General features: G+C 36.6%; 1 protein-coding gene and 1 pseudogene across 1 annotated transcript in view; one reads left to right on the top strand and one right to left on the bottom strand.

Moving 5' to 3' along the window:
* The window catches only part of Reln (reelin), a 422671-nt gene that overhangs the window by 8815 nt on the left and 395397 nt on the right, over positions 1 to 18459 (top strand). The gene's annotated exons all lie outside the window — the stretch shown is intronic.
* Positions 10129 to 10857, bottom strand: LOC150063256 (periphilin-1 pseudogene; annotated as a pseudogene).

Raw genomic sequence — 18459 nt, 5'->3', positions numbered from 1 at the left:
TAGAGTTCTAGCCTTGAGAAAGTCCAAGGACAGTGCTCAGGCCCTGAGCTCAAGCCCAGGACTGGCAAAAACAAACAAACAAAAAGTACCAGTAGGCCAACCTCAGCCCTAAGGACTCTTTTTTTTTTTTTAATCAGTTATACTTCTCACATAAAACTCTGAAATGGCTTGACCCACCCATAAAATTGCTTTTGGTAACCGTAATGGAACTAAAATGCTTCATATCCAACATTAAAGAAACATGTTTCTGATATTCCTTAAGGTTTAGCTATTTCTGCAGGTTACATTCTCTGTTAACTTTGAGAAGATAACCTATGCCTATTTTCATAAAGTTTCGTATACACTGATAGTTTATGCTTTTTAGTTTCTTTCACTGAACTTTTATTTCCTGACACTACTAGCTCTCTAAAATGTAATGTCACTATATGTAAATCCTGTTGACATTTAAAGCACATAAATCTGTGATATTGCTGCAAATGTGAGTTCTGACCTGCCCTTAACCTTGTTTGTTATGTCTGTTTCATCTTCTAGGATGAAATCCAAGTTTGTCAATTCTCTTGTTTGTTTCATATTGACAGAGGAAACAGACATCCCAATTTTATCTGCAGGAACATGCAATAATTTAGTTTACACTGCCATTATGAATGTTGAGATGTCCTATGATCACAGCTCCAGTTCTTTACACATTTCCTTTTCTTGCATAAACACTTCCTCATTTTGATCCTGCAAAAGGTGCTTTGTGTCCAGTGATTGTGATGGAGGAATATAAGGAAATAAACTGGTGTTCAGCATGCAAAAAAGTGGATTTACATTCCAAACACTGATCCTATCTGAGAAAATACAATTCAAGTATTTCTGAGTAATTATTTACAACAATTTTAATAATAGTAGAACCCAAAAAAGTTTAATATATGCCAGGCACTGGAGTAAATGCCTTATATATATTAATTCAAGGAATGTTCACAAAATTTTCTTGAAGTATGTAGTTATGGTTTCCTTTTATGAATGTGTAAAATGAGTCACATCGAGGTAATTGTTTTACCTCATCCTCATTTGGGAGGCTTTATTCCATTTTGATCCAGAATTAACAATAGTTTTATGCATTTAATTTTGGGAATGATGTTTAATGTCAGAAAAGGGGAAAATAATAAGTAATCAAAGTTACTCCAAAATGAGAAATTAAAAGAGGGAAAGAATTTATTTGGAGACTGTGGAGGAAGTCAGTAGAGGACAGGAAGGATCTTGTAATTTCAGCCGGGAAGAAAATTTGCTTCATTATATTTTAATATTGGATAGAGCCCTTATAAAAATGTCATAATGCCTTTATATAAAACATGGAAAGATTACACAGATAGATGTTTTCTTTTTCTTGGCCTTGGCAAACCAGATAATTCCTCCTTCTAGCACTCTGTGATGAGCCATAGGCTGTAGATGCAGGAGCCTTAAGTAGAAGGGGTAAAAAAGTGTAGACTACTTACCTGGTGGCCTGATGCCGGTGATAGTATTTTTAGGATATTTCTTTCAAATGCAAATAATCTATGCTAGACTGCTAACAGAAACTGAGGCAGATACTTCAAGTAAAGGATGGAATGTTTGTCACATACAGGAAGTGGTCATGAGTGAAGATTTTTTTTTTTTTTTTGCCAGCCCTGGGCTTGAGCTCAGGGCTTGAGCACTGCCCTTGGACTTTCTCAAGGTTAGAGCTCTACCACTTGAGCCTCAGCACCACTTCTGGCTTTTTGCTATGTATGTGGGGTACCGAGGAATCGAACCCAGGTCTTCGTGCATGCTAGGCAAGCACTCTACCACTAGGCCAAACTCCCGGCCCCATGAGTGAAGATTTTAAATTGATCTCACTAACGAATCCTCTAGGGGTGGCCACTATCAGTATTCATTGAAACAAAATGCAAATACTTTGGAGTTCAAACTTCACAGTTGATTTGATCTGCATTTCTCAGTGGTTTCTGCTTCTACAACTTCATTGTGTCCCAGTTATACTACTCATTACGAAGCATTTCTACTATACAAGCAGAAAACATGTAAGAATAAGAAATCTTGAATGAGTTACATGGTTGGTTGGTTAGAAACAGCCATTAATAGAATACGATGTAGCCTTGAAAAGAAGAACATTTTGGCATTTTTTGACTACATGGTTGAACCTGGAGAATATGAAGCTCAGTGACATCAGTGAGGCCAAGAAAGACAAATATCACCTTATTATTGTTATTTACTTAAATGTGAAATCTAAAAATAAAATTCAGAAGTAAAATAGAATAGTGGTTACCAGAAGTTGTCGGGGATGTGGTTAAGGTGGGGAGATGTCATTCAAAGGATACAAGATTTGAGGTAGACAGAAAGTATAAACTCAAGAATGAATTATCCAACATTATAGTTAATAATGATTGTTTATTTGCTATAACATGAGACAATCTCAAAGGCAGCTGTGGGAGGAAAGGGTTTAGCCCACTGGTAGACGGTTTGCCTAGAATATGCAAATAGATAATGAATCATTTGAATATAAATTTTTATCTTATTGAAAAAGACTTGGAACATATTTAACTGTCTAGTAACTTGCAAAGTCAGGTATCATTTGCTTTGGCTCTTGGAATAGTCTTTTTTTTAGTTTATATTTTTTATTATCTTTACGTAGTTATACAAAGGAGTTGCCATTTAACAAAGCAGTTTATGATTATATCTTGATCTCCATTCGCTACTATTGGGCTGCACAGTTTGGTATCCTGGTTGTCTACAACAGAAATCAACTCTTGTGTTAAGGTGCAGAAAGATTTGGAAGGAAAACTGATATGTTACAATTGGAAATATTGCTACTGCCTAAAGAGTAGGGAGTGGGGAACTGCTGAACGCATCTTTTTTCCCTGGCTTACTATTTTCTGTGTCACTGAACGTTACATTCAAAGTTCAAGGACCAAAATCTTAGTGGTCTATCTAAGGTGTGGCAGAATTGCCTTCTTGTCATGCATACAGGTGTAGCCTAAAAGTTGACTTATGTGCTTTAGTGGTTGTGTGAAAATGTCTCATTCTCTTCTCAAAGTTTCCCACATGTACACAGTACAGATTCTCAGGGATGCTGGCTGCTTTTCTTCACTTCAGACCACCAAGAATCTTATACTCATCACCTTGTAGGGAATATCAAAGGTAAATGAGACGGTATATGCCTCTGCATTCAATATCATTTTTGAGAAACTATCCCTGTAATCACTAGGAAAATGCAAAAATGTTTCTCTCCATCAGCTTACTAGGACCAAAGCACAACACTTGTCACAGTGGATTAGTCTCTTCCCCTGACACACTTCGATCATCTGGCTTCTGAGATGTTGTGTCTTCCTACCTCTCTGACTGCTGCTTTTCAGCCTCCTTTGCTATCTCTTCCTCTCTTCAACCCGACTTTAAACCTAAGCACCCAAGGCACCATCTTTTCTTTTCACGTTTTCATTTTCCCTTTCTTCTAAGGATGTCATCCATTCTAATGCTTTAAGTACCATCTAATGCAGGAGACTCCCAAACAACTTTCTCTTATACTTACCGCCTACACATTTTACTGCCTGCCTGCCTGCCTCCCTTTTGCTTCTGTGGCATCTATTTATCTACCTTTTCATTGATATCTCTACGCTAGCTCATTCTCGAGTCTCCTTGATTCTGTTCCAAATCAGTCTTTGTAACTCTTTAGTCCCAAGTCTTTTTACATCCGATTTATTGCACAGTCCTGCCAGCTATGTATTATAATACTCAGAATCTGTCCTTTCCATGGCTGCCTCTCATCTAACTATGACAGCAGACTTCTCATCATTTTCCTCATGTCAATCCTTTATTCTAGTCTTTTTAAAAATTCTTTTCTTTTATTATCAGTGTGATTTATAGAGGGTTACAGTTATATTCATCAGGTAGTTAGTACGTTGCTTCTTGAACATTGATAGCCTTTTCCATGTTTTTCTCCCACTTTCCCTCCCCTCACCCTCTCCCAAATTGTAAAGTTCTTTTCCAACATATTGTCTTGTAAATGTTGCTATTGTACTGGCTCCTCCTTGTCTTATCATCTTGTCTTAAAGCAGTAGACTGAGTTATCTAGTTAGAATCATGATTCATTCACATTCTCTCCCCCTTCCACCCTCCCTTTCTTCCTTCCACCCTCCCTTCATTTCTTTCCTGGGCTTGAACTTTCACTTGGCTTTTTGGTGCATACTGGTAGTCTAGCACCTGGATGAGCCTTTACTTCCAGTGCTTTGCAAATTAATTGGAGATAAGAATCTCTGGGGTTTGTCTTCTCAGGCTGGTTTTAAACCTCAGAGTTCACCCTTCTGAGTAGCTAGGATTACAGTTGTGAGACCTCAGTGCTTAGGGTTACTTACCTTGCTTGCACAAAGCAACCACTGCATGAACATCCCTCTTCATCTTGTTTTCTCAGGGACCAATAAACTGTGATACTTTGAATAACAGATTATATGGAAATTTTATTCATGCCTTAAGAAAAGGTAATGTTATTGGCATGGCATACCAGACCCAGTGGTGCTCAGCTCTTGTGCTTTTTTGACTGCACAGTTGATTACTGTCCTCTCACTCCGCCATAGAAACCATTAGAGCTTCTTTTTTGTTCTTCAAATACATGATGGACTCAGTCCCATCTCAAGGCCTTTGAATGTACAATTCTACTCTTTGGAGTTCTTTTCCTTACTTAGCCTCAAGCTTGTTTCTTCCTAATTCAAGTTGTATTCAGATGTCACCTCAGTGAGCCCTTCCCTGACCACACTATTCAAAGCATAGTCTTTCTCCCTGGTACTCAGATCCCTATTGATTGCTTTAGTTCTCTTTATAAAGTGCCTACCATATGACAGGTACTTAAACATTTTTATTTAATGAATCAGTGAACAAAAATAGCACTTGAAATCCTTGCTAAAGTTATAATTGTCTGAAAGTGATTAATTTCACAATAAAGTAATTGAGAAGGTCATTTATAGATGGATTGGTGAGCATGCTTTTCTAAATTTTAGTTTTTAAAATCCATGATAACAATACTTTTAGAAAATCTGAAAAACTATTTTACTACTTTCCCATCCTGAAAACTTGCCAAGTTCTCATGACTTATGTGAGATATTCAAGGCTATTTATAGTGATTCGATGGTCTGCCTTTGCTTTAACTACATGTTAGCATATCCAAAAAGTTCTCATAGCAATTAGTGACTATAATTATTAATAGAAACTATAACAGATTTTAAAGTTATTATTCCCAGAAGCTTCTCTGTGATGTACCATAAATAAATTTGGAGCAATCTTGATGAATGGGTAGCTAGTTTATATTTAAATTTTCATCTGAATAAGAATAAATAATGAGAAGAACAGAAACTAAAATAACTTGGCTCCAAACTCAACAGACATACAGCAACCTGGCAGGAAATACATAAAAACAGCAACTAAGAAACAAAACCCAAACCCAAAACTGCTCTATCTTTGAAGAGATGTCTACTTTAGGAGTGATAAATATATAAGGATAAGGGAAGGACAGCATTCAGTTTTATAGATAAGGAAAGAAATTATAGTATGTTTTTAACATATTTGGGTGTTTTAAATCTTGAGCCTTTGAAATTGGAGGAGATGTAACTAGAGGTTTGGATGACACAAACTCGGGAAACAGACTGGTGGCAAATTTATTTCCATCTAAGCTTTGTACTTTCAAGCTGGGCCAGTGACCACACTTGTTTGTGTATCAAGCTATGTGGCTTTGGGCCAATGACCTTACCTAATCAGTTAAATCCTTTAGTGTTAGTTTTAAGGTTCTGCTTTTCAGTATTGATTTGAAGATTTCTTCAGTAATAGTAGTCCTTATTAGTTTTGCCTTCGTCTCTTTTAATCTTAACATAATAATTTTTTTCCTTATGTAGAAGGATTATGATACAAGGTTTCATACACCTGTATTTGGAATCAGGCATATGTTGATTCTAGTGTTGGCTCTGCTATTTTTTTCCCTTGGTAGTTCACATTGTATGATAATTATATCCTATAAAAGCTGAGATTACTGAATAAATACTGAACTACTCAAGGAAATTCAGATATAGGTTCCTGGAAGCCCCTGGTCACATCTTCATCAACTGCTTGATATCTAACTGTTTAATGCATTTCTGTTTACAGATACTTTATTAAATGTGTACTGTTGGCCTGTTAATATTGAACTCACAGTCAACAGCATGATAAGTGTATGGTGTCTATAAGGAACAGCATAGATTTCTTAACTTTAGGAACTAGCCATCACTTTAGCATTGTACTTGAGGCTATTTTACATAGTAAAATTGTCACAGAAAGTAAAACATGCAAAGTATGTGGCACCAAATATGTAACAAAAAGGACACTTATTGTACATAAACTTAAAGGAGAAGGCAGACTTGTTTAACCTCACTTAAGAATGCGTGGTTTTTCTAAAAAATGTGTGTTGGGACACTCAAATATGTTTGCCGTTTTTTGTGTACATGCTCCCAACTAATTAAGAAAGCAACTTGAGTGCTGATCTTAAGGTCACCAGTATATTTACCAACAAGGAACCAGCTCCTAGGGATAGACTGTGCACAGTGATGTGAGAGTTCCTTAACCTGAGCCCAGTTCATCAGTGAAACCTACTTGACATTATGTAGAAAATGAACTGTACAACTTGGAATGGGGGGAAATCAGGAGATGAAAAATAGAGGATGAAGGAGAAGATGATATTGTTCAAAGGAAATGTACTCATTACCTGACTTATGTAACTGTAATCCCTCTGTATGTCACCTTTACAATAAACATTTAAAAATATTTTTAAATAATGACTTACCCTCTCTAATAAAAGTACCCTTTTTATCTGTAAAATGAAGACTTCATTCACAGTGACATGACAGTAGATGAGATTGTAGACACAGAATATACTAAAGTGACTTTGGTGTTTTATGGCTACTGTACTATAAATGGAGACCATCAAATTACAAGCACATTTTCATATTCTTCTTATATTTTACTGTGTGCTTAACTTCTTAAATTTATTTGAAATTCACTTATATATCAGATAAGCAATACTATCTCACTTTTTCCCTATATGTTCTGTCAGTTTATCTAATTCTTTTCCTTTTGCTTTGTGGTACTAGAGATTTGAATTAGAGCCTTACAGGTGCTAGGTAAGCACTCTCCCACCAAACTGCATCCCCATCCCTTTCTCTAATTCTTCTTTTTGTTCTTTTTTTTTTTTGCCAGTCCTGGGCTTAAACTTAGGGCCTGAGCGCAGTCCTTGGGCTTTCACAAGGACCATTTCTGGCTTTTTTCTATGTATGTGGTTCCGAGGAATTGAACCCCTGTATTTGTGCATGCTAGGCAAGCATTTTATCACTAGGCCAAACTCCTGGCCCCCTTTCCCTAATTCTTAAGTAGTAAATGTATAACTTATATTTGGCCATTTCTCTTCTGCAGAAATGTTATTTTTATGTCTGGTTCTGGATATCTTATTGAATTCTCTAAAAGTTTTACAAATAAGTTTGGGTTGCTTGTTTCATTTGTTCTGGAAATACTTTGAAGACATTTGAAATGAATACAGTGGGTTAGGAGAAAAAGGCAGATTATATGTAAATCAGAAAGGATCTACAGCAATTTAATATTAGATCTTCCTGAATAAAATTCATTTCCTTAGGTCACTTGGGAATGAAATTTTAGAACCCTTTAACTAGAGGAATTTTTAAGATCTCAAATTATTAATCTTTTTTTTTTTTTTGGCTAGTCCTGGGCTTAAGCTCAGGGCCTCAGCACTGTCCTTGGACTTTCTCGAGGCTACAGCTCTTAGCACTTGAGCCTCAGCACCACTTCTGGCTTTTTTCTATGTATGTGGTTCCGAGGAATTGAAATCGTGTATTTGTGCCTGCTAGGCAAGCACTCTAACACTAGGCCAAACTTCCAGCCTCTCAGATTATTAATCTTAAAACATATCTTTTGTCACTGTAAATCCCTTGGTTTTATGAGTGGGAAATAAGGCTAGAAGGAGCTGATGTAGCAGCAGCAGTATTTGAGCATTTGTCATGTGCTAGACCTTTCCTTAAACATTTTTGTGGAATTAAAATCTTCTGAGGCAGAAGGTACTATCAGCTGGGCATATGGAGGTACAAAGTAGAGAAATCTATAAAACTATCAATTTTTAAAATAGACCGTTCTTCCTTTTTTAAAATTATTTAAACTTGGTTGCTTTATTTTGTATTTTTTTAAGTTCACAAAAAGCTTTACAATATCTGCTTTTCCTCTGTTGATCATCAAGGCTTTATGGTAAGACAATAAATGTTTTGTCACATCGGTTGGGCATTACTCAAAATCAATAGACAATCTACAAATAAGAACATACAGCAAATGCACTGTCTAGAACACATCTGTATATATCTATCCTAAATTAAACTTTAAAAAGGGATTTAAAGAACAAAGACCAAATAAGCTGTTTAACACTGACAACTCTAGCAGAATGCTGTTAATGCCAAGCTATATGCAGCTTTAAATGCTTATGTCTAAACTGAAATATATTAGCAAAACACTATTTTCAATAAAACAAACAACTCCTTAGTCTATTACAGTATCTCAAATTTTACTTTTAAACTTGTAAAACTATCTTGATTAAAGGAACTGAATTCTGGAAGTAGACTTCATTAAAGAGAAAGAAAAAACACTGGGAGGATTAAATAAAATCAACATCAGTGTCTTCCTGATCTTTCTAAAGTCAGCAATACCACTGTTCACATTGAAGAATAGCAGGGATAATATATGGGACTTTTACTGGGCTTATATTTTATAAATGCTGGATAAGTCAAGAAGTTAGATTTCAGAGAGGAAAATTTAGGTGGCCTAAGAAAACTTATGTGGCCTTCATCAAGCTTTTAAATTTGTAAAATGGCATAAAACATACTTTGAAGCACCCATTGTAAGTTCCATTAAAATTATTTATGCTGCTATTTCCACCTTAACAATATAATCTTTAGGTACTTTTAGATGATATCAATAAAGGGCATAAAAATAATGTCAAAATTGAAGTGAGTATATGTTGGAAATGGAAAAAGGATGGGAGGATAGTGCAATGGGGCAGTAATAACAAACATGATTGCTAAAGTTTCATACTAACTAATGCTACAAAATTATATATTTTGGCTCAATGCACAGAACTGCTGAAAATGGCCAGGAAATGAGTGTAATATTCTAATGGTCCCAGTTAGATTCCTAACTAACTCTTGATGTGGTTGGCTCACTCATGAAGAACTGGTACATATAGACCCCTTGCTAGCTTACTAATTCTCCTTTGTTTCTTTCAAGAACACTTGAAGGTTAAAGGATATCTAAAAAGTGACCAGAACAGAATATTCAGATTATAGAGTAGTAAAAGAATAATTTGCAAATGATTTAATTATGAGCATGTGATCATATTTTTTCAAGTATGGGCCTATAAAAATGTAAAACTCCACTGCTCCCATTATGTGGAGTTTTCTCTTCAGAAAGGCATTTGAGGCATCACATTTTTAAAATACTTACCTTTCATCTCAGATTGCTCTTTTATTCTTACTATATGATACTTGTACAAGGAATTATTTATTTGGAAAAAATATTTTAAGGTGTGTTTTAGAGATTTTGATGTTTTTGTTGTTGCTGAATGAGAACTGTTCTCAAAGCAAATATTCATTAAGATACCAGGGTACTGTTTATTAGGATGGTACCCACCACCTGCTAAAGGCCTAACAAAAGAGTCAGGTTAATAATAATAATAATAATAATAATAATAATAATAATCACACCTCAAAATGCTAACAGTTTTCACATGGAAATCTCCATTACAAGTATGCAAAAAGACTATAACCATCTTTTTTTTTTTTTTTTTGCGGGGGTGCGAGTGGGAGAGGGTGGAGGGTGGAGGGGTGGTATAGGCAGGGAATATGAACTAGGTGGCTTTGTGTTTAGAAAAAAATATAATCAAAATATTTATTTTAGATGTTTAACTAAATTGGAAATGTGGCCAAATAAAGTATCTCTTCGTAACAAAAGTTCTATACATTATGGATTTACACAAATCCAGAAGTGGAGGAGGGAAGGTGGTTACATCTAGAAACATTTCTTTATTTTACCTGAACACTAATTCTTCTAAAAAGGCTCTCCAAAATCTTGAGCAGAATTATTATATTCTGCAATGAAATTCTTTAGTTCTTCAACACACCACTCACCTATTTCATGTAAATTCTGCCTCAGTGCAAACTGTATTGACTGTTCTAATGATGGATCTTTTTCAATCAGCATTTTCACCACCATCCCAAAAGTTTCACAGTCTTGCCGGTAAAACCTCAATCTCTTTGGTTTTTGATGCTATTGCTTTAGAGCAACTGTCTAGCTGACTGTCTTCAAATAATTCTGTCCCATCTGTTATATTCGACTCAGGTTCTTTGGGCTGGTCAATTAATAATGGTGCAGCAGGTACAGTCTCAAACTCAGAAATTTCAGACAAGTTACTCTCATCGGACTTCTCTAACTTTTCCGCAGCCCACTTGCTTGCAGCCTCAGCCAGTTCCTTTTCTGTTAACCTAGTGTGTTTGTCTAACACCTTTGATGAAGGAATGCTGAAGAGCTTGAAGGTGAAGTGTCTCATAATGTTTTTAAAGACTGAGCAGATCTCTTTACTTCTATGCTGAGACTGCTCTGTTCTGGAGAGTAGCCCCTGCTGCTGACCCTGGAGCCAGACCTGCTGTGTGGAGAGTCCTTTCGACCACCGGGTGATTCTCTGAAAAATGGAGGCTCCCTTTTATGGGGAGAACGGTCCCGTGAATAATGGGAAGAGTAGAAACTTTTCCTTCTAAAGCTATCTCTTGTGTCCCTCATGGTTGCTGAAGAGTAGACAGGAAAGCAATCCCATTCTTCCTTTTTTATTCTGAAAATATAATTGACCTTAGTTTTTATGACCTTTTATATTGCAATGAAATCATGAAAACTCATGTCTACTTTTTAAAATTTCATGATGTTTTACCCATAATTTTTGTGGCTCTTAGGCAGAAAGCAAAATTTGATGTTATTTTGGAATGACTTTCAGAAAATGTTTTCTAATGGCTTCTGTTTCCATCTCTTCAAAATGGCTCTTAATAGTCTAGTGCTTCTTAGTCCATTTTCATGTTATGGAAATAGCACAGTAAAGAGCATTAGTATATATTTAGATTCAATTGGGAAAATATCTTTGCCTTGTTGGTTCCTTCACTGAGATTTATTTTTGACCATTACATTTACTTATCTTTCTAATTTTTTTATAGTTCTGTTTTCCATTTTCCCCCTCCTTTATTCTCTTCTTCTTTATCATATACATGGTGTGTCAAAATATTTCTTCAAGTTTCCTTTCCTTCCATCTTAATAAGACATAAGGAATGAAAATAACCAGTGTATGTGAAGGCCCTACTCTGTTATCTGGCACTTAGTAAAAACTCAGTAATTACTAGAGCATTGACCCTGAGAATGGTTTTGAAACCTTGTGGGGAAGTTACACAGGAAGGATATGCAGCAAAAGGCAGAGACATTGGTGACCCCAGCTTCTGGGTTAGTGAGGAAATGGTAGCTGTTGCTAGGAGTACACATTCCATGGGAAGCTATATTTTTATTTGATGCATCATTTTTTCTTCAGGAGAAAGGTATCTGAGTTACTCTAGGATAACCAGGGTTAAAAACAGGCATCTTGTTGGATTTGTTTCCAGTTAATGTTTGCGTTTGGAAAATAAAGGAAGTTTGATAGCCTGGTTTATAATGTCCAGTGCTAGTTTCTGATATACTTATCACTAATATGAGCCATTCAGCTAGGTATTATAAAACAATACATTTTTCAAAATTAATGTCCTTATTGTTACATTCTTTGTGCAAAAATTAAATCACTTAAATTTCTTCAATAAGTTAGAAGTCTAAGGACTTGCAATAGGAATAATTTAATGGTTAGGAGTAGGGATATAATGAAGAATATTGGTTTTAGATTAGGTAAATTCTTAATAAATTAATTAATTAAACAATTTTTGAGGTACAAAATGAACTCTTTCTCAAATATTTAATAATGTTGATGTAAGTTCTCTAGATTTCTAGATTTTTGTAAGACAAAGGAATTTGCTACACTAGCAGAAAATGAAAAGGTACAGAATTGGATTGATACAAACTGGTAATCATGAAAATATGCAAATAAACTTGTTCTTTAATTTGTCAGCATTAATTTTCTTTTCTTTTTTCTTTTTTTGCCAGTCCTGGGCTTGAGCTCAGGGCCTGAGCACTGTCCTTGGACTTTTTCAAGGCTGGAGCTCTACCACTTGAGCCTCAGCACCACTTCTGGCTTTTTTCTATATATGTGGTACCGAGGAATTGAACCCAGGTCTTCGTGCATGCTAGGCAAGCCCTCAACCACTAGGCCAAACTCCCGGCCCCCAGCATTCATTTTCTTTGCTCAAATAGATTATGTAGACTAGACTGCTAGCTTCTAAGATGTGAGGGGACCATGAGCTGAAATACATGATAGGACCCTTACAAGAATAAAAGAAGGGTGGCTTCATTGTTTCCATTCAACTACATGATTTTATGAGTCTATTACTACAATATTCTGTTTTACTTATTTAAATGATCATTTTAAAAGGCTACACTATAATGTATTTTATACAAAGTATGTTGATGAAATTGCTCAGGGCAACCATTTCTTCTTGTCGACAAAGACACTTCAGTGATTTTTGAGCTCTGAGTTCTTCTCAACCTATATTCTGATACATTAACTTATTGTATTTGTTTGATGCCCCCTGTGCTAGATAGCCTAGTGATATACTTAGAAGCACCATTTACAACTCCTCATTATTTTTGTTTTAAAAATAGATGTCATAAAGCTGCACGTTTGAAAAATCTTGCCCTTGAGAACTATGAAAGACATAAAATTATCTGGCTATGAGTTTTAAAATCACAATGCATTCACATGAAAATGCATTTTTAATAACATTTTATATAGTAATAGTTGCCTTTTTCATACTTTTAGTTATTATTATTATTATTATTATTATTTTGGTGGTGGTAGTTGTGGTCTTAAACTCTGGGCCTGGTGCTGTCCCTGAGCTTTTCAGCACAAGACTAGTGCTTTACCACTTTGAGTGATAGCACCACTTCTAGTTTTCTGGTGGTTAATTGGAGATAAGAGTCTCACACTTTCCTGCCTGGCTGGCTTTGAACTGTGATCCTTAGATCTCAGCTTTCTGAGTTGCTAGGATTACAGGCGTGAACAACCAGCACAGGGCTATTTAAATTACTTCATTGGTTTCTCAGAATAAGTTTATGAGGCAGAATTTTTAAGATCACACAACAGAAGTTTAGAAAGAGGAAATGATCTATAAGATCATTTCCAGTAGCCATAGCACAGGCACACATATCCAGGTCTCTGGCTTCATGTCTGACCATATCTTTATGGCCATGGTTGGATCTGAGTGACCTCACACAGTTCTTTTCCAGTAATCTCATTTTACAGAGGATTAAATGTACTAAAATACTGGAGGAATTCCCACAGGAATTATAAGATGGTATATGTGCAATGGTGGATGCTATGTACTCGTGTCAAAGGTTTTATATTTTTACTTTGTTACTTCCATTCGTAAAAAGGAAAAAGCAAATTGAAATTTTCTGATACCTTACATAGGAAAAATATTATAGTCATTTATTTAAGTGGATTTCCCAAAGTGACAACTATGGAAATTATATAGATGTTGCCCTAACTGATCTGTTCGGAGAGGGAGATATTATTGTTTTAAGGACATCATTAGATTGTGCTTGGTGCTTGTTAAAACCCTCTCTTGAAAATGCTCTTGTAGAAGGACATAGCTTGACCTCTGGATTGTTTGTAATTTTATCTTCTCTACACATTTTTGGATGGTTATTTGGGAAGTTAATTTTTTATGTATTTAGAGCCATATCAATTAAAGAAGAAAGGAATGCTGGATACCAATGGCTCACACTTACAGTCCTAGCTACTCAAGAGCTAAGATCTGAGGATTGTGGTTCAAAACCAGCTTGGGCAAGAATGTCTAGGAGATTATCTCTAATTAAACACACACACACACACACACACACACACACACACACACACACACACACACACACACACACACACACAAAGAGCCAGAAGTGGTGGAGCTGTAGCTCAAGTGGTAGAGCACTAGCCATTAGCATAAAAGTTATAGGACAGTACCCAGGTCCTGAGTTCAAACCCATTGTCACATGCACAAGTATGTGTTCCCTATCCCAGCCCCTCACATACAGAGAAGAAAGCAAGGACTCCAGTTTCTTGGCATCTTTGAAGTAACATCATAAATCTGCCACAATATTTACAATTAAAGAATTAAATTGATATCTAGTTCCTTCTTAGTTAAAAATAGACAGAGTTTGATCTTATATCTGCACCTTCTGACATTAGCTGGTCCAGATGTTATCTGGTCTGAACTTGATTTTCTCTCCTCCAAAAATGGACATATTAAGACTTATGTGGCGAGGCTATTATTTCCTTTCATTTATATTTATTATGAATATTTAAAAGAGATAAAACAGACAGATTTATAACCTGTACAACACCACCTAGATGAAACAAAAATTTAATGAGTTATGGGTAAAAGCTGTTTTATTTCCCAGCCCAGTGGAGCTCACCTACTCTGTCTTAAGATAGTACAGTCCACTCACTGTGTCTTGAGAAAAGCAAAAAATACAAATTCAGTCATTTAGGAAGAGAATGCTAAAAGGACCCCCTCACCCTCACCCTCTACCTCTGAAAGTTTTGAAATGAACATACTTTAAAATATAATTTCATTGCTGGTTTTCAGAGGGGTTTGTATTCATCAAGTCAAGTATGAGTACATTTCTTTTTGGACTATGTCACCCCTTCTCTTACTCCCAGTTTCATCCTCCAGTTTCCCCTTTCCATCTCTGCCTACAAGTTACATACTTCATTTTTCCACTGAGTACTATAACTGCATTTGTTCACCCTTTCTCTCTCCATTTCCTCACCCCTCAAAAAAAAACAACAACCCTGAAAGCAAAAACAAACACCACTAGACCAACAGCCCAAAATCTTCATGTTTCCACTTCCTGAAATTCATTATAATAGTATTTTAGATATCGGAGAAATTATTCCTCTCCTAAGAGTATCCTCCTTTAGTCTGACTGAAACAAGCATATTTTTAGCTTGTGGTGGTGACGAGAGAGGCAGAAAGGCTCCTCCTTTCCTTTGGTGCATTTCCCTCAATAAATACGACGAGCACTGAAAAGTATTTTATGTTTGTGTCATATAATGTAATCTTCACACTGAGTTGAAATGCTACTTTAATGCAGGTATTACACTAGGAGGGAATGAGGCATGAAGTGACTTCCCCAAGGGCATAGAGCCAGGAAGTGGCAGAGCAAAACTCAAACTGATGAGCATGATTTCTGCAGCCTGGATTCACAGTCCAGAGTTGCTGTTGATGTATTTGCCTCAATAAAAATAACACAAGGCAAACAAACCAGCTCAGTAGCAGCACACTACATTTGTAGCTGATTTGCTCTTGAGCTAGAAAGACAATACTATTTCTCCACTATGTACAAGTGCATTACCTGGGGAGTGATTTACTTGTCTCATTTATTTTTTGGTATTGTCTTTCCAATTTTATTGTTTATTAGCTGCCACAAAATTATAAGTGATGGAAAATGGGAATAAGAGGGAAACATAAATTCATCACCCCGTTGATTTCTAAGCCTCAGTTTTATTTGCTCCATAGATAAAGAAAAAAATAGGACAAAATATCTTTCAGATGGATATTGAACCATAAAATTTAAATATTACTTTTTAGTTTCCCCCAAGATTAAAAATTATACAAAAAAATTGTGAGGTAAAGTAGGTTCAGCTTTTTTCAGGATTTATGGCCTTGAGGAACAGTTGTGTTCTTTTACCATTGTCATTTCTTAGTTAAATAAGTACACAGAAACTTACTACATGTATTTCTTCTATTCTTTAATTTATTGCACAAGCAGTACAATTTCATTTTATTTTTATTTGCTATTTTCAAATAGCTGTACAAGGGGATTTAAATTTAACCTATTTGTGTAATGCATCTTGACCACTCACTTCTTCCATCATCCTCTCCCTTCCACCTGTGCCTACCCTCACTAGTCCTATCAGGTTTCCTAGTTCTATCTTCACATATGTATGTTAGGAGAACCATTCTAGTCCAACATTCCTCTTTCCATTTGTCCGTTCTCTGCCTTTTATTCTTGTGCTACTCAAGGTATGTTTCAACTTCCTGCTATTTATTTTGTTAAACTCTGTTAATTGTTCAAAGGGACTGAATCCTGGAATGTCACTTGTGAGCATGCCATACTTCAGTCAGTTTGATCCTGTCACTGTTCTTTTAGTCACTCATCCATCCCAGTGACCACATAGTTGAAAAATTGTTGCGTTTGTCTCAATATGTTCCCAATGTCAATGACTGTCTATCTTGTGCACACGTGTGTGTGTGTGTGTGTGTGTGTGTGTGTGTGTGTGTGTGTATGAACAATGTTGGTTAGGTTAGAACCTGTGTTCAGAGGACCAGGGTCAAAATAGTATTTGTTCATGTACTGGTGGCTCATTTCTGTAATCTTGGCTACCCGGGAAGCTAAGATTGGAAAATCAAGGTTTGAAACCAGCCCAGACAGAAAAGTCTGTGATGCTTTTATTTAGCAAAAAGCCACAATGGAGGCAGGCTATGTGGTGAAGCAAACTAATCAAAGAGCAAGAAACCCTGTGTTCAAGCAATGCTATTGGCACAAAAAAGAAGAAAAAAGATAAAAAGAAAGCTGGGTGCTAGTGGCCTATGACTGTTATCTTAGCTACTCAGGAAGCTGAGATCTGAGGATCATAATTCAGAGCCAGCCTAGGCAGAAAAGTCCATGAGACGCTTACCTCCAATAAACTACGCAGAAAAAGATGGAAGTGGGCCCGTGGCTCATGGTAGAAAACTAGCCATGAGCACAAAAAGGCTCAGGGGTTGCACCCAGGTCTTGAGTTTAAGCCCCAGGAATAGCAAAATAGAAAGCACCTCTCATTAGCTGTGCACAAATGATTTATTTTACAGTGGCTCTCAGGATTAATCAGAGTAATATGAGGTTAAAGTAACTGATCTTTTACAAAGTCAAATGGAAAGCTAAAAGAAAATCAGAACTATTACACCTCCTATTATTTTTTTTTTGCCAGTCCTGGGCTTGAGCTCATGGCCTGAGCACTGTCCTTGGACTTTCTCAAGGCTAGAGCTCTATCACTTGAGCCTCAGCACCACTTTTGGCTTTTTGCTATGTATGTGGTACCAAGGAATCGAACCCGGGTCTTTGTTCATGGTAGGCAAAGCACTCTACCACTAGGCCAAACTCCCGGCCCCTACACCTCCTATTTTATAAATGATCAGAGCCTTAAAGATTATCTAGTCCAAAAATGACTTGTTAAGATTCATGCAAATTTCCAAACACCAAGTCAAGTAATATTTTTTTCATTCTTTCACAATCTCATTTCCCTCTGGCATTAGTTAATGTCCACTGACCACGTCCTTCTCTTAGTTATGCTCATTCCATTGGCTGCTTTTACAAGCACCTGACTTCCATGGTTATATCTCCAGCCCCAAACGCTTCACAAATTCCAAAGTTTTGCATCTTGCTACGTGTCAGAAGTCCTCATGTATGCCAAAGTCCTCTTAGACTCAGCTCCTGATAGCCCACTCAAACCTCCTTTCCATGAAATTTCTTCCATTTGTGGCCTACTTCATTCATGTTGGGCCCGGAGGGATCCTACAATAAACATGAATTTTCTTCAAACTTGGGGTAAATCAGTCACAAATGAGACCTTCACTCTTAGTTCAGAACTCTAAGCCCAGGGTTCATACTTCCTTTTCCTAACGTAGGTGAACTCTCACACCAAATCTGTAAAGAATTTTAACTTTTCAGAACAGTGACTAGCCTGGGTCCTGTTTGTGACAGAGAAACTAATGCATGTTGTAAATTGCCAGTGTGAGTGACTTTTTAGGTCAAGGAACAGTTGAATATGTGGACACAGGCTCATGACAGCATCCTGCCTAGTTAATCCTATGTGAACATGTGGAAGTAGATACTGTTCAGCCTCGTGTAGAGGGCCCAAGTGCAAAGAGCAGAAATGCTTTGTTGTAGGTTCTATCAGCGAGCTGGTAGAGTCAGGAGTTAGATATCACACAAGTCTGCGGCCTCAGAGCTCATGTTTGTCCTATACTATGCTTGGCATTTGTGGTGTGTGTGTGTGTGTGTGTGTGTGTGTGTGTGTGTGTGTGTGTGTGTGTGTGTACCTGTCCTGAGACTTGACCACAAGGCCTGGGCACTGTCTCTGAGCTTTTTGCTTAAGGCTAACCCTCTGTCACTTGAGCCACAGTGCCACTTCTGGCTTTTTGGTGGTTGGTTGGAGATAAG

The sequence above is a fragment of the Megascapheus bottae genome, chromosome 5 (assembly GCF_031878675.1).
Source record: "Megascapheus bottae isolate mThoBot1 chromosome 5, mThoBot2.hap1, whole genome shotgun sequence".
NCBI lineage: Eukaryota > Metazoa > Chordata > Mammalia > Rodentia > Geomyidae > Megascapheus > Megascapheus bottae.
This window is presented reverse-complemented; position numbering and strand designations above follow the sequence as displayed.